General features: G+C 42.5%; 1 protein-coding gene and 1 pseudogene across 1 annotated transcript in view; one reads left to right on the top strand and one right to left on the bottom strand.

Annotated features, from left to right (window-relative positions):
- Window positions 1-13,971, top strand: part of SPOCK1 (SPARC (osteonectin), cwcv and kazal like domains proteoglycan 1) — a 508,761-nt gene that overhangs the window by 263,739 nt on the left and 231,051 nt on the right. The window lies entirely within an intron of this gene.
- LOC118916898 (TIMELESS-interacting protein-like) overlaps window positions 12,192-13,971 on the bottom strand; it is a 40,524-nt pseudogene continuing 38,744 nt past the window's right edge.

The following is a 13,971-nucleotide window of genomic DNA, read 5'->3' as shown; positions in this document are numbered from 1 at the left end:
ACTCACGCCGCCATCTTCCGCCCCTCCTTTCCCATAATGTTTTTCTTACATGAAATTTCAAACAAGTTATTTGAGCCAAGAATGTCCACAAAGACCTGGCATTACATGTGAGAAAATAGACTACTTCCTGGCTCCTGTTATTTGGTTAGGAAGTAGGTTGTTTCATCCTCAAAAGAGTTAATAGAGAATTAGTACATGCTGATGGTGAGGTTTGGGCTCCAGATCTCATTAATGATCTTTGATGTTTATTTAAAGAACAGTTGCCTTTTCTTTAAGAACATATGGACTGTGCTTTGGGCCTGCCTGGCTGTGATTCTCTGATGGATAAGCAACAGTGGTTTGTGAAAATTGTAGTTAATCTCTGTGAATTTTTCTCAAATCCTAAGTAAAGAGTTATATCTTACATATCTCAATCGATGCCTGCTTTTTTTGAGTACTGACTCTGTTCAAGTCTTTGTATTTAGCCCTTCATATAAATTATCTCCTTGAAAATACATAATGACCCTAGAAGGCTGGAATTCATCTCTCTGTTCAGATGAGGAAACGAGGTTCAGAGAGGCCCAGAGTCACAGTGCAAGTAAATGTTTGGGTTGGACCTTGACCCCACTGCTGACTCTAAAACTCCTATCCTTGACTAGCAAGCATGCTGTTTTCTATCTATTTTACTTGTCTCAAAATTTTGTAAGTATCCTATACTCCAGTTAATCAGCAGTTATGAGTGAGCCCATAGAAATAGGTGTTACTTCTGCCTTCTGCTTCACAGATTATGGAAACAGGCTTTTCTACTAGGCTGTGAGTTCCAAGGACATCAAGTTATGTCATTTATGCCTGGAGCCCTAGCACCGAAGGGCACTCAGCAAATGTTGACTGAATTAATGAATGAATTAGACAATTACCTGTAAATAGAGACTAATTTCAGACTTTACCAGCAGCTAAGTAGTAGAATACACAGATTAAGATGCTACAGGTATTTAAGAGTGAAAAGAGCTCAGAAAACTTATACTTTTTGATATGTTCTTACCTCTGAATGAAAATGCAAAAGAGTAAATTTAATTTTTAACGTAGTAGAACTTTGCCTGGTAGCTAATTTTTCGCCTCCAAGTAATGTGTACGAAAATAGATAAAAGTTAAAGACAAGGCCTTTTGTCTAGTAAAGAAATGTTCTTTTTGTTTGTTTGTTTTTTCAAGTGCCTTGTGACCATCTATGCTGTTGATGGGCTGAGTAGCTGGGGTCTAGAAGGGGTATTTCTGTTATGTTTTCTGCAGTGTTTGTTATGGATAACTAAGCAAAAGGGAGATGGCAAAAAAAAAAAAAAATACATGATTTGTATGAATTCCTCAGCCACAGGCTGGCTGGGTCCTCACCAGGGCTGAACCAAAATGTCTGTGTGGCTGGAACACCTGAACCAAGGGTCAGTCTAACCCAGGTGTGTGTGCTGCTGGCTGCGGGCCTCCAGGAGCCCCCCACCGGGCCTCAGTGTGAGAACTGGGCTGGCCACACGCCAGGCCACGGCCTGGCACCCACTGGCACCCTCAGCTTCCCTCACGGCAGCCTGTCCTTTCCATGCTGCGCTGCCTGCTGTCAGCCTTGTTCCTGGCCTCGCCAGGCTCAGCCTCTATTGCCCTGCTCGCCCTTCCCCGGGCTTCTTCTCTGACCTGATAAATAAATGCCCCTTCATCCTTCGCAGTCTCCCCCACCCCCCACCAACTCCCCACCAGCCACAGTCACTTTGCTTTTTCAGAGTTGTTTCTTTTCTTTTCTTGGTCATGCATTCTTGAAGGGTATCTTGGGGTCATTGAATCTCCTTAGAAGACATTTTTACACATGCCACTGAGAGAGAACTCCTGCTTCAGAGACTTCAAGGTTGGGCCAGGTGACCCCAGAAGCCCCAGGTGGTTGATGTCACAGAACATGAACCCCCTGTACCCGGGCACCTTCAGACTGACTCCAGCTTTCTCCCCCAAGTTCTTGATGCTTCGATTACCCAAAATTTTGCTTTCATTTTTAAGGAGCAATATTGAATGTGTAATTAATTCCCACCTCTGTGTATGTCCTTAACTATTGATTAGAGCCACAGTTGGTGTAATAATCATTTGGAGTATAATTATTTCCTATAAATGCTATGAGTCTTGAGAATGGCCTTGTAAAGCTCCAGAAAGTAATGGAAAGATATGCTTACACCCGTGTGTTGCTTTTTTTTATTCATTTCTAAAACCAATTATTTTTCTAAAATTGCTTTTCAGGTTGGCTATTAAGTTGAAAAGATCATTGATTTTTTTTTAATACTAGCATCAAGGAGAGTCCTAAAGAAACACGATGTGTTTACAATTAATTATGTTAGCTCCCACCTGGCAGCTTAGTGCCAATAATGTTTCTTTTCTGGCTCTAGAGGGATACCTGGTCATATTCACTAAGATCTCTTCAGGTTTTAGTGGGGTGAGAGAGAGAGTGATTATCTTTTCAATTGAATTCATAGGGTATTATTTTGTATTACTCAGAGTTTGAAATCATATCTTAAAAAATTTTATCCATTTTTGTGGGCTATTTTTTCTCATTCAATGCAGGTAAACTTTGTTCTAGACATTGCTAAGTTGTAAAATAAGTATTTAAAAAATGATTTGTCAAGGATCTTTGAAAGAACTTAGTTCTCATGTTGGGGGGCACTGCCTAGGTGATGGGTGCTGGCATGGGAGAGCCTTTGGTGATGGCGAGGCTGCCCGGGTGCCGGCAGTCACAGAGCCTCGCCCAGTGGAGTGATTCGCAGTCATCAATGCAGGGTCGGCAGCCCTGATCCCTTTCCTCTGGGTGTGAGTGCCTTCCCATGGAGGGGGGAGCAAAACCTTGACCACCAGGGTCCAAGTGGGAGTCATTTTCTGAGAGGACACCCCAAAACAAAGACCCATAGACTTGAAATTCTTCTGGTTTTGAACTTAAGAATGCTCACCCCATTTTTCAGTTCTGTCAGAAATCTTTTTTTTTCTATTTTGGTGCCATGGCTTTGAGAAGACACCTGGAAATCAGCTCTCTTTTATGCTGATTCCTTTCAAACACCTGAAAAAAAATTTTTTTGCCCCCAAATTCTGTTATGTGTCTTTCTTCCAGAAGTCCTTCATTTATAAATCCCATAGGGAAGCTTCCCAGGCTCACAGGCACCTGAAGGACAGTGCGTTTCCCAGTGTGGTCTGTCCCGGCCCCAGCTCAACTCTGAACTGCGTGTATGCACTGAACTTGGGGTCCATTTTCCGTGGATCCCTGTGCGGCTTGCAGTCTCCAATTCCCTCACTTTGTGCTTTTGTGTACCTGTATGGAATGCAATATAGTCTTTTTACAGCCAACATGTTATTTTTATGTGCCTTACTTTATTAGACATGAAATGAAACCATCTCTGACATTTTTTATACTCACTGCATTTTTATTAGAGTCACATCTTTCATCAATACTACCATAAGCTTCGACTCCCTTCTCTGGAATGTTTACTGAGATCGCTGCCCCTGTTTGGAAAGAATGTTTTGCCATCTTATTAGAAATGGCTTCATCACGATTGCCTTTATCCCACTAGATAATCCTTTCATCCCTGCCGTTGCCCATCGAGTCTGCCTCTCCTTGCCAGTGCCCGTGATGCAAGCCCACAGAGCAGTGTGGTGGGTGAGGCTGGCCGCTGGTTTATCAGCTTCGAGCCATTACAGAATCATTAGTTCCGGTGGCTGCAGTGATTAGAACTGGAGGGCTCATACCTGAGGCCAGTCCTGTTCATTCATAACAAGGAACTTAGCGATATTTATGCAAGCAGAAAATTGAATCAGCAGCATCATCAGTGCATAAAATGATGGCATATTCCGGCAGAATTCCTATAAAAATAGAATAGTAGATTTGGACAGAAGCATTCCTTATGCAGGTTAGCTTTTGGTAACACAGAGAGGAGATAAGAAGTTTTCTTCAGGATTAAGTCTTCCTTTATCTCAGAGGCTGCCATCCAGTTTGTCCTGGTCGGACCCACGTATGAATGCGACAGTCCATGTTTAGGTACTAACCATTTTTTCCTATCAACTTTGGAAAATCACCTTCTTGATGGTGTCTTTGGCCCTAGGAAAGTGAGACTGAACACACGAGAGAATAGAAAGGCTGTAGTGTTGAATTTAAAATATAAAACATTTGCCTGCCTTTGACATTTTGGGGAGCTTCATTTTAATTTTGAGAAATTTAAAATCGCTCCCAGTTACATGGTATCCTAAGACCACAACGTGCTTTCCCCCAGGTGCTAGCTGTCGGGAAAAAGGGAGCCCAAGCTCAAGAGAGCCAAGGGGAAGTCCCAGGCTCTGCTGTGAGATGAGGTACCCCCCAGGGTATATTTGGATAACAATTTCTAAAACATTATCCTGCAAAAGATGGTCACATCCCTTTTTATTTCTTATTTTTTTAATATCATTTTTAAGTAGAGGATGCTTTCAGATGGTTCAGAAATAAAAATAAATAGGAAAGGATACAGTAAAGTCTCTTTGTGCCCAGTGTTCTCACCGAGTAACCACTGTTATTAGTTCTTATATATCTTTCCAGAGATATTTTAAAGCATTTATTAGCATGTGTATTCTTTTTCTGCTTTATTTAAAGATAGCATATTATAGGCATTGTTCTGTACTGGTTTTTTTTTGCAAGTATCAGTGTATCTTGGAGGTCTTCTGTATCTGTGTGTAGAGATCACTGTCCTTCCTCTCTTCTTCTGGGCCTGGGTGGTATTCCAGTGTAGAAATGTACTATACTTTATTTAACCCATCCCCTAATGATGGACATTTGGGTTATTTCCAGTATTTTGCTATCATAAGCAGTGCTGCAATTTATAACATTGCATCCATGTTATTTCACACATCACAGACACATTTTTCAGCATGCTGCACTCCCAAAACAGGAATTACTGGATCAGAAGATATATGCATTTATAATTTTGATGACTTTTGTCAAATTATTCCCCACCCCGCAAATGATGGTAAGTATTTGGGAATAACTGTTTTTCTAACAGCCTTGCCAATACATATGTCTATTAAAATCCTTTGCCCACTTTTCTACTAGGTCCTTGGTTTTTTACTTGTTTATTTCTAGGAGCTCTTTGTAGAGAGATTAGCCCTTTGCTTATAATTTGAATATAAACAAGAGACTTCCAGTGGTGGTGTTTGCCTTTTGACTTTGCCTGTGGTATATTACCAAACAAGTTTCATTTTTACGTGTTTTTGTATTAATTAACTTCGGCTTTTGTGGCTTCTCCACTTTTTGGCATGACTCAAAAGGCCTTTTCTACTTCAAGGTTAATGAAGTATGTTCCCATTTTGTTCTCCAATCATGGGATTTATTTTTGCATATGCTTTAAGACATAGAAGCAACTTTTTTCAGTTGCTATTCTGTTGTCCTTACATCACTAGTTGAATATACATTTTTCCCCCCTGATAAGAGATGCCCACCTTTACACTGGGTCTGCATTTTGATTGATTTCTGGACTTTGTGCTCTGATCCATTTGTCTCTCTTTGTAGTCATATTCCATCACCAGTGCCACACTGTTTTAATATTGAGGCTTTATAATATGTTCAACTCCCTTCTTCATTACTCTGCTTTTTCACTTCTTTTTTTCTTTTCTTCATAGCCTTATATGTTATTTCTCTGAATACACTTAAGGATAAACTTGTGTGCTTCCCAAACTAAAAGCAATGTTTTCATTAGGACAGCATTACATTTACAAATTGTGTTAAGAAAAAGTAGACATCTCTATGAGTTTGTCTTCCTATCAGGGATGCTATATATCTTCCTAATTGTGCAGGTTTTCTTGTGTCCTTTAGAAGGATTTTAGAGTTTTCTAACAGGTTTGTGCATATTTAATCAATCAATTCCTTGGTGTTTTATTTCATGTGTGTGATAATAAATGGAATTGTTTCCTCAGAGTAGCTTTCCTAATTGGTAGAGGTTTGTATATGAGGAAGCTATGAATGTCTGCAAGTTAATTTTGTATCTTGCTAACTTGCTGACTTGTCTTTTGGTTTGTGGTAGTTTCTAGATGTCTTTGTTTGGGGTGGGGGATGACTCTGGCGGGATTTCCCCAAAATAAAATCAAGTGGTCTTTAAATAGTCCTAGTTTGATCTACTCCTTTCCAACTTTTATACTTCTTCAGGCCTTCCCTGTTGCCCCTCCTATGATGTGAAATAACAGTGGTAAATAGTGGGCACCCTGGCCTTGGTTGTATCTAGGGCTTCATTCTTATTGGCTTGTATTCTAGTGGTGCTTCATTAAGCATGGTCCTAGCTTTGGGGTTGAGATAAATATATTTCATCATATCAAATAAGTTTATATTTCTCCCTGTTTGATTGAGTGATTTTGTTACTGTTTCTAAGAATGGTGGTTGAATTTTGGCCCATACTTTTTTCAATGTCTATGGTATGGTTATATGATTTTACTCTTGAGATCTATTAATATGGTGAACTATATTGCAGTTTGATGGATTTACTCATTTTGAGTACTCTACATTCCTTTGTATAAATTCCATTTAAACATGATATGTTCTTTTATGGTGCTTCTTGATTCTGTATGCTAATTTTTTTTTGCATTGACATTGATGAATAAAATTGGTCTTGAATTTTCTTTTATACATAATAGGAGGTTTTGCACTGATTTACAAAAGTTTTTGTGTAGTGTAGGGTTTTCTAAATAATTTCATGTTGTGAACAAGATTTTAGAAGCCTGTTTGCCTTAAAGGAACATGTAGTAAGTTTCAAGGACTGCTTAGGTACAAATTTAAACTCTTAGTAAAGATAATGTTTGTCTCTCTGGAGACAAAGTATGGAAAATAATTTGTTAACATTTTATTAGCATTATTAAGAGTAAGAACAATTAGTTATCTAGCTTAATTAGTTTAATATGTAGTAGGTTGGATTTACATACATTGTCTCATTACGATCCTCTGTATAGCCCTAAGAGGTATTGTTTTTAACTTATAGAGAAGAAAACTGGCTTTCAAGAGGTGAACATAATTTGTCCAGGATCACACAGCTAGCAGGTGATGGAATGTCATTTTAAACCTAGATCTACCTGACCCCAATGTCCAATCTCAACCACGAGGCTGTACTACCTTTTAAATAAATTTGAGTTGCCATAGGAAATTGGAAGTAGTAAGTGTAAGATAAATTCTAGCCGAAATAAGCAGGCGACGAGAGGCAACAAAGGGCCAGGCAGTTTATTTGAGCGCCATTTCTGGGTGATATTCCCCTGTCTGGCTATCACAGGCTGGGGAAGTCACATTCAGCAGGGCAGGCAGCGAGTTTTTTAAAGAAGGTAGGGGGAGGCAGAGCTTAGATTTACAGCGGTGTGAGGATTGGCTAGCCTAAGGCACATTTTTTGGGTTGGGAGGGGGCAGCAGCCGGGGACTTTGGCGCGTCATCAGTGTCCCATGTGCTCACCCCTCCCCCCAGTGCCTTCAACCTTACAGTAAGAAAACCCTTTCCTTAAGTAGTGGCTTAAAAGTGTGGTCCAGACCAACAGCATCTGATCACCAGAGAACTTCTTTGAAATACAGGTTCTCAAATTCCACCCAGATCCCCTGAAGCAGAAACTCCAGGAATAATGCCCAGCTGTCTGTGTCTCAGTAAGGGCTTCAGGTGACCCTGAAGTTTGGGGACCACTGCCTCAGACTGTTCTTCTGTCTGCAGTCTGAATGTTAGGACTTGTGAACTTGTTGACTCTATGAATAAGAGCAAATATTCTTTACTTTCTCCATTTACTCTCCAGAAGTAAAGGCTAATTGTTTGTTTAACAACTTATGGCTTGCTCACTAAGGCTGGTGTTTGCTGAGCCCACCTTCCTATGAACTTGTGAAAATCAAACATTCTTGTGAAATGTCCATTGGGTGTCCTTTGCTCACAGCCTCAGTTGAGGCAGGGGCCTTTAAACAAACTAGTTAGATTTCATTTCAGGAATGGAAGCAGTTCATAGAGCGGTGTGTTTCCTACACATGCCCTCTGTGCGTGATGTGCCTTTCCAGGACTGACTAGATGGGGTGCTGTGAGGGCAGGGACCCCACAGCCTCAGCTCTGCCTCCCGGAAAGGCACACGAGGGCTTTGTTCCCTTCCTTGAATGAGCAAATGCCAGGAGGAAGGTGAAATCATGGTTGGCTATCCACTTGACCTCATCTCCTCACAATGCTCCCCAAACTGAGGAAATAATGATAATTCACTTAACCTAGAAGGCTCAAGCCAATTAATGATTCCCATGCAATTGCCATTTGCTTGCCCTTCCTTTCCGGGTGCAGAATTCATTTCACTGGCATCACTGATTTACAAAAGGCAGACGGTTTGCAAGGTAATTGGGTGAAGCTATTATAGAGGGCGGCGCGGCTGTGAGCTGGAGCAGGCCTGAAGCGGTTTTCCAGGACGTGCTTCTCGTCCCTGCGCTGCTTGTCATGCCCACACTAATTAGATCTGAGTGGCATCAGTTTGGGGCTGTGAGGATGCTGTGGTTTACCAGTGACCGAGCAGAGTCTGCTGAAACTACCTGTTGGTGCTCACCCTGGCCTAGGAGTTTCCTGACTGACGTCACTGCGCTTAGTGGGTGTTTCCCTGGTGTGTGTGGGGGTGTGAAGCGGGTTGGGACTGATGTGCTAAATGAGTCACTTTCTGGGGACTGCAAGGTGTGTGCCGCCGTGTGAGCTGTCTGAGCAAACCACGTCTACCCCCACCCTGGTCAGCAATGCCTGGGGAGTCCGTCTCCCCACTGACGGGAGGCCCGAGGGCTGGAGACGGGGCCTCGTGAAGCTCAGGGAGGTTCAGGGGAGTTCGCACATACACGTAGCTGTGCCTAGGCTGGGCGTAACGTGTGGGGCCTGCAGAAGATGTAATTAGAAGCTCATGTACCCTAAATAATTAAGCTATAATCGAGCAAACACACTGTTAACAGTAACATGTTCTGTCCTGCTACAGAGGACCCCACAGTGACTTGGGGTGTGGGGTATGGGGAGAGCTCCCTTCGTCCTCCTCCAAGGACCTTGCCTGGGGGCTTGCAGACAACACCTCCTGTCTGAACTCTGATCAAAAACTCCTCTCCTCACTGCAAACTGCTCCCCGATAGCCTCTCCTTGGGTCTAGCATGGTCTCACTGGCAGCTCAGTCAGCCTAGAGGGGACAAGTTTGGAGGAAAGGCCCTGACAGGCCCTGGAAATTGGCCCCGGGTCATTTTGACAGGACATTCTGGTTGCAGGGCCCAGGGACATGGTCTAGAAAGGGGAAGCATGAGATTTGGATGGGCACACACATCTCGTAAGCCCCACAGAGGCCCCGCCCCACTGGGATGAGCCCAGCCTGCTAATGCCTGGAGTAAGGCCCCCTTCTGTCTGGGTCTAAGGACAGACCTTGGGAAATGTTAGTAGAGTTTCATTTATGCAGGACCTCAATCAAAGGAGAAGCCTTAAGCATAGGCTCCCATGTCAGGTGTGCACCCTCCCAACAGACATTACTATTCCTGATGGTCACCAATGGAATTGCCCGTGTGAGTTCTGTGTGGTACTGGCATGTTCCACCCTTACCCACTCACTCCCCTCCTCTCTAGAAGACACATATGAGCCACTCTTAATAGAAACACATACTCAGCAATCATCACCTGTCTGCTGGACCGTGGCACCCATACGCCTGTTGTAAGTCTTCACACACACAGGTGCATTCACACAGATGTGTATCTGCCAGCCTTGTGCACATGTGCACACCCACAAACATTCTGCTTGCATGCGTACCACCCAAACTAGGCACCTTCCTCCCATATCACTTCTGTGACTTGTAGCCACGCTTACTTTATCTGGGATGTGTCTGGTCCACAGTTATCATCACTGGTGTTACCAGGAATCAGGTTGAAACTAGTAAGGCTTTAGGGTGTTAGGTACAGTCATTTCACTGAGGATTTACTTATGACTCATCAGCAGATTATGAAAACTGATCACATTGCATTTGCTGATGACTGTCAGGTCATTGGACACAAACTCCCAGACATCTGCCTTGTTTGTGTAGGTGACACAGTCCCTGAAGGTTGACACACGTTATCCAGCAGGGCAGCGTGCTTAGTCCTGGCTCCCTTATCTGGACGTTTTGGGAGAAGCATTCAGGATTCCTCAGAGCATCCCATATCTTATCTTCCTTGGCCCAGAGAAACTCACCCAGGGAGGACTGAATGACCCTGGCTCTTCCCATGGGCCTTAACTTCCACTCAGCCAGAGACTCAGCCCCAGGGATCTGACCTCCAGCTCACTGCCCGCTGGAAGGCAGATGCAAATAGTTCACTCTTTTATTCACTTCCAGATCGGCACTTTTCTGCGGTGGAACAACACGTACTTAGTGAAACACTCCCTGGACAGCAGTATTTGCACAAAAGCCCTTTAATGTCAATGTCTTATCTGCCTTAGAGTGAAAGATGTCTAACTGTGTGAAGAGAAATATTTGTTGGAAATATGTTTCATATTTAGTAATAGGATTATATTTCATTTGACTTTTTAAAATGAAATTTTCTGTTGGAATACTTTCAGATTTACAGAAAGGCTGCAAAGATAACATGTTCTTTCTTGCTCATCCATCACCCAGTTTTACGCATTGATAATATCTTACATGATCCTCATAAATTTGTCAAAACTAAGAAACTGGCATTGGTACCTGACTGTTAACTAAACTGCAGACTTTCTTCACTTGGTAAAAGTGGTATTTTTCAGGCTTCTCCTCTGTAAAGTTACTATTTCTCCCTTCCCTACTCTTTTCTCTGGAAGCAGGTCACTAACTACACCCGGTCCACCTTCCAGGGAACTTCAGGGGTTAAGCCCTACCTCCTGGAGGGAGAATTACCTGCATATATTATTTTATTTGGAATTCTATTGAAAGAAGGGTTTCACTCACTCCAACTTTAAAACAATATATAAAAGTATTTGTTACAACTTCTGGTCTGAATAAGATGGCATAGAGTTGTTTCTCCCTGCTCCTCCCTGCTAAGTTTGACAGTAAACCCTGGGAAATACACAGGAAGTAACAGGAACTCGGAAAGGTGGTAAGGGGAAGGCAAGTTGGTCTGGAACCCAGGATTGGAAGGACTGCAAAGCGGCAGAGCATCTTCTGTCCCCTGCCCCCCTGCCCCCCGCCCATATCTAACAGAAGGAGGCATCCCAGGTATGGTTTTCCTTACCTACAACTCAGGGTCAGAAAGCAGCCCTGGTACCCAGACTTGTCCTTCCCTTGATATAAGAGGACTCCCTCTGACAACTCTAAGTGGACCCAGCACCCTGGCTACACTAACAGTGGAGGCCTAAGATTTCTGTCTCCCATTGAGGGTTGCCATGGTAGCTGGGGGGCCACTAGCAAGAGAGTGGCCTGGCTGGGATGCTGCTTTGCCCCTGGGAGTCTGAAGCTTTCCTCCCCTTCCCAGGAGCACCTGGGCAGCTGGGGCGCAGCCACCACGACACGCAGTCAGGGATGTGTCTTCACCTCTGTGGGCCCAACTCTCCTTCAACCAGAGATGCCAAGTGGTTTAGACTGGGAAACTCCTTGCCTTGAGGGCTGCATCAGTGAAGACCCCTCTCACCGTCGACACTCAGTGTGGTACTGGAAGCTCTAGCCACTGCACTACGCAAGAAAAAGAAACAAAAGGCATTGGAAAGGAATGTCCCAACTCCCACTGTGCCTATTTTTAGATGATATCATTGTCTCAGTAGAAAACCCCAAGGAATAATAATAATAATAAAAACCTCCAAGAACCAATAAGTGTGAGCTGAAGATGAGTACAAAAAAATCGATCACATTTCTGTATACTAACAATGAATATGTGAAAACTAAAAACACAATACCAGTTACAGCAACTCCAAAGAAACTGAAATAATTAGATATATACCTAAGTCATATATAGGGTGTGTTTACTGAATATTACAAAATACTGATGAAAGAAATCAAAGAAGACCTAAATTAATAGACATATTGTTCATGGATTGGAAGACTCAACATGGTAAAGATGTCCATTCACCCCAAAATTGATACATAGGTTAAAGAAATTCCTATGAAAATCCTACCAAGATTTTTTTTAGGCATAGATAAGATTATTAAAAAAAAATTTTTTTTTTAGACTGGAGTCTGTTAAAGTTTAATATATAGAAATCTCAAACTTGGATAGCAAATATAGATTTTCTCTTAGTTGAGGCCTATCCAACCTCAGTGACATTTCTGCATGAAGCATAAAGTTACTACTGGGCATTTTTAAAGGATTGGTCCAGTTGTGTTTTCTCTGATTTTAGTGCCTCTTCTTTATTTATAGTGTGGTCAACAGCATCATTCAGTGGACCATCTAGAATGTGCATGTGAAGTCCATCTGAGGACTCCTCCTCTTGGTCCTCACCTGGATTAATCTCTTCAGCTGTCTGTGCCCTGGGGGTGTCCTCTAACAAGTCATTTTGTAGGGACTATTGCTCAGTAGCTGTGCCTGCCCTCTTTCCAAGGCCAGTTGTTTATTTCTTTCAATTCTTTGACGTTATTCTTCTGTTAGGCTTCCACTACTTGACTCAGAAGCAAACTTCTCACTTCCAGATCAATTTGTCAAAAAGGGTTCTAATTCGGTAGCAGTGACATCATGGCCATTATTTTCCCCTTCTTCATCATTATTGCTAATAAAATCTTCATGTAGAATAGGGAGATCAAGTCGAATTTGTTTTAAACAGGTCTGAACTTTCTTTTTATTTCCCAGGTATCAACTCTGTCAGTAAAATCCTCAAATTGCAGTTTAAGGAAGAGCCTATGTGCCCAGGGCTCCATGTGTCTGATTAGCGTCTTCAAGTCCTCAGCCTCATGACCTTTACCTTTGAATTTTACGTGATCAAACACGTCCCTTAATGCTGGAAGCCCTCGTTCTCAAATTACCCTCTAAGCATCCAGCTTGGGTCTGTTCCCCTTAACTGTTCTCATTGGAGGTACAGGAAGAGGACCTCCTGTTCCCTCTTCGATCCCTGGAGTGGCTGGAGGTGGGAGAGGAGGAAGCATTTCATCTTCTATATGCTCATAATCTGGTAGGTCAACCAAGCCATTCCCCTGGGGTTCCAGCGTCTTTTCCTCTCAGGCACACAGCAGCCACCCCAGCGCAGTGATCGGCGAGGCAGGCATTTCGTATTTTGGTTATTCTAAAGTTTTTAAGGGAAGGCACAGGCCCTAGAAGAGCTAAAATGATCTTGACAAAAACAAATAACAGCAAGAAACACTTGACCTTATGCTGAGGCTTACCACATGGCTGCAGCAGTCAGGACAGTGCACTACTGGCAGAGGACAGACACGTTCAGTGGAACAGAAGAGAGAGCCCAGACGTAGAAGCAGAGAAATATGCTCAACTGATTTTTGATAAAGGTGCAAAAGCATTCCTTCCATGGAGGAAAGACAGACGTCTCAACAAATGGTGCTGAGCAGTTGGACGTCCATAGACAAAAGAATGGACCTCAACCTAAGCCTCATGCCTTATATAAAAAGTTCATTCAAAATGGATCATGGACTTAAGTAGGAAAAAACAGGAGAGATCTTCAGTCTCTAGGGCTAGATAAAGACTACTTAGACTTGACAACAAAGGCATGATCCATAAAAGGGAAACCTGATAAATTGGACTCATCACAACATTAAAAACTTGTCCGGGAATGGCCGTGTTAAGATGAGGAAACACATTATAGATTGGAAAGAAACACACTACAGACACAAACTGTCAGATAAAAATATACATATCTGATAAAGCACAAGTATCTGGAACATGTAAATAATTCTCAAAACTCAAAAGTGAAAAAGCAAGCCAATTAGAAAATACACAAAAGACACTAAGAGTCGTTTCACCAAGGAGGATACACAGATGGTAAATATCCGCATGAAATGAGGTTCCACATCATTAGCCATCAGGGAAATGCAAATTAAATAACAATGGGGTATCTCTGCGTTCCTATCAGAATGGCTAAC

This window comes from Manis pentadactyla, chromosome 13, assembly GCF_030020395.1.
Source record: "Manis pentadactyla isolate mManPen7 chromosome 13, mManPen7.hap1, whole genome shotgun sequence".
Classification (NCBI taxonomy): domain Eukaryota; kingdom Metazoa; phylum Chordata; class Mammalia; order Pholidota; family Manidae; genus Manis; species Manis pentadactyla.
This window is presented reverse-complemented; position numbering and strand designations above follow the sequence as displayed.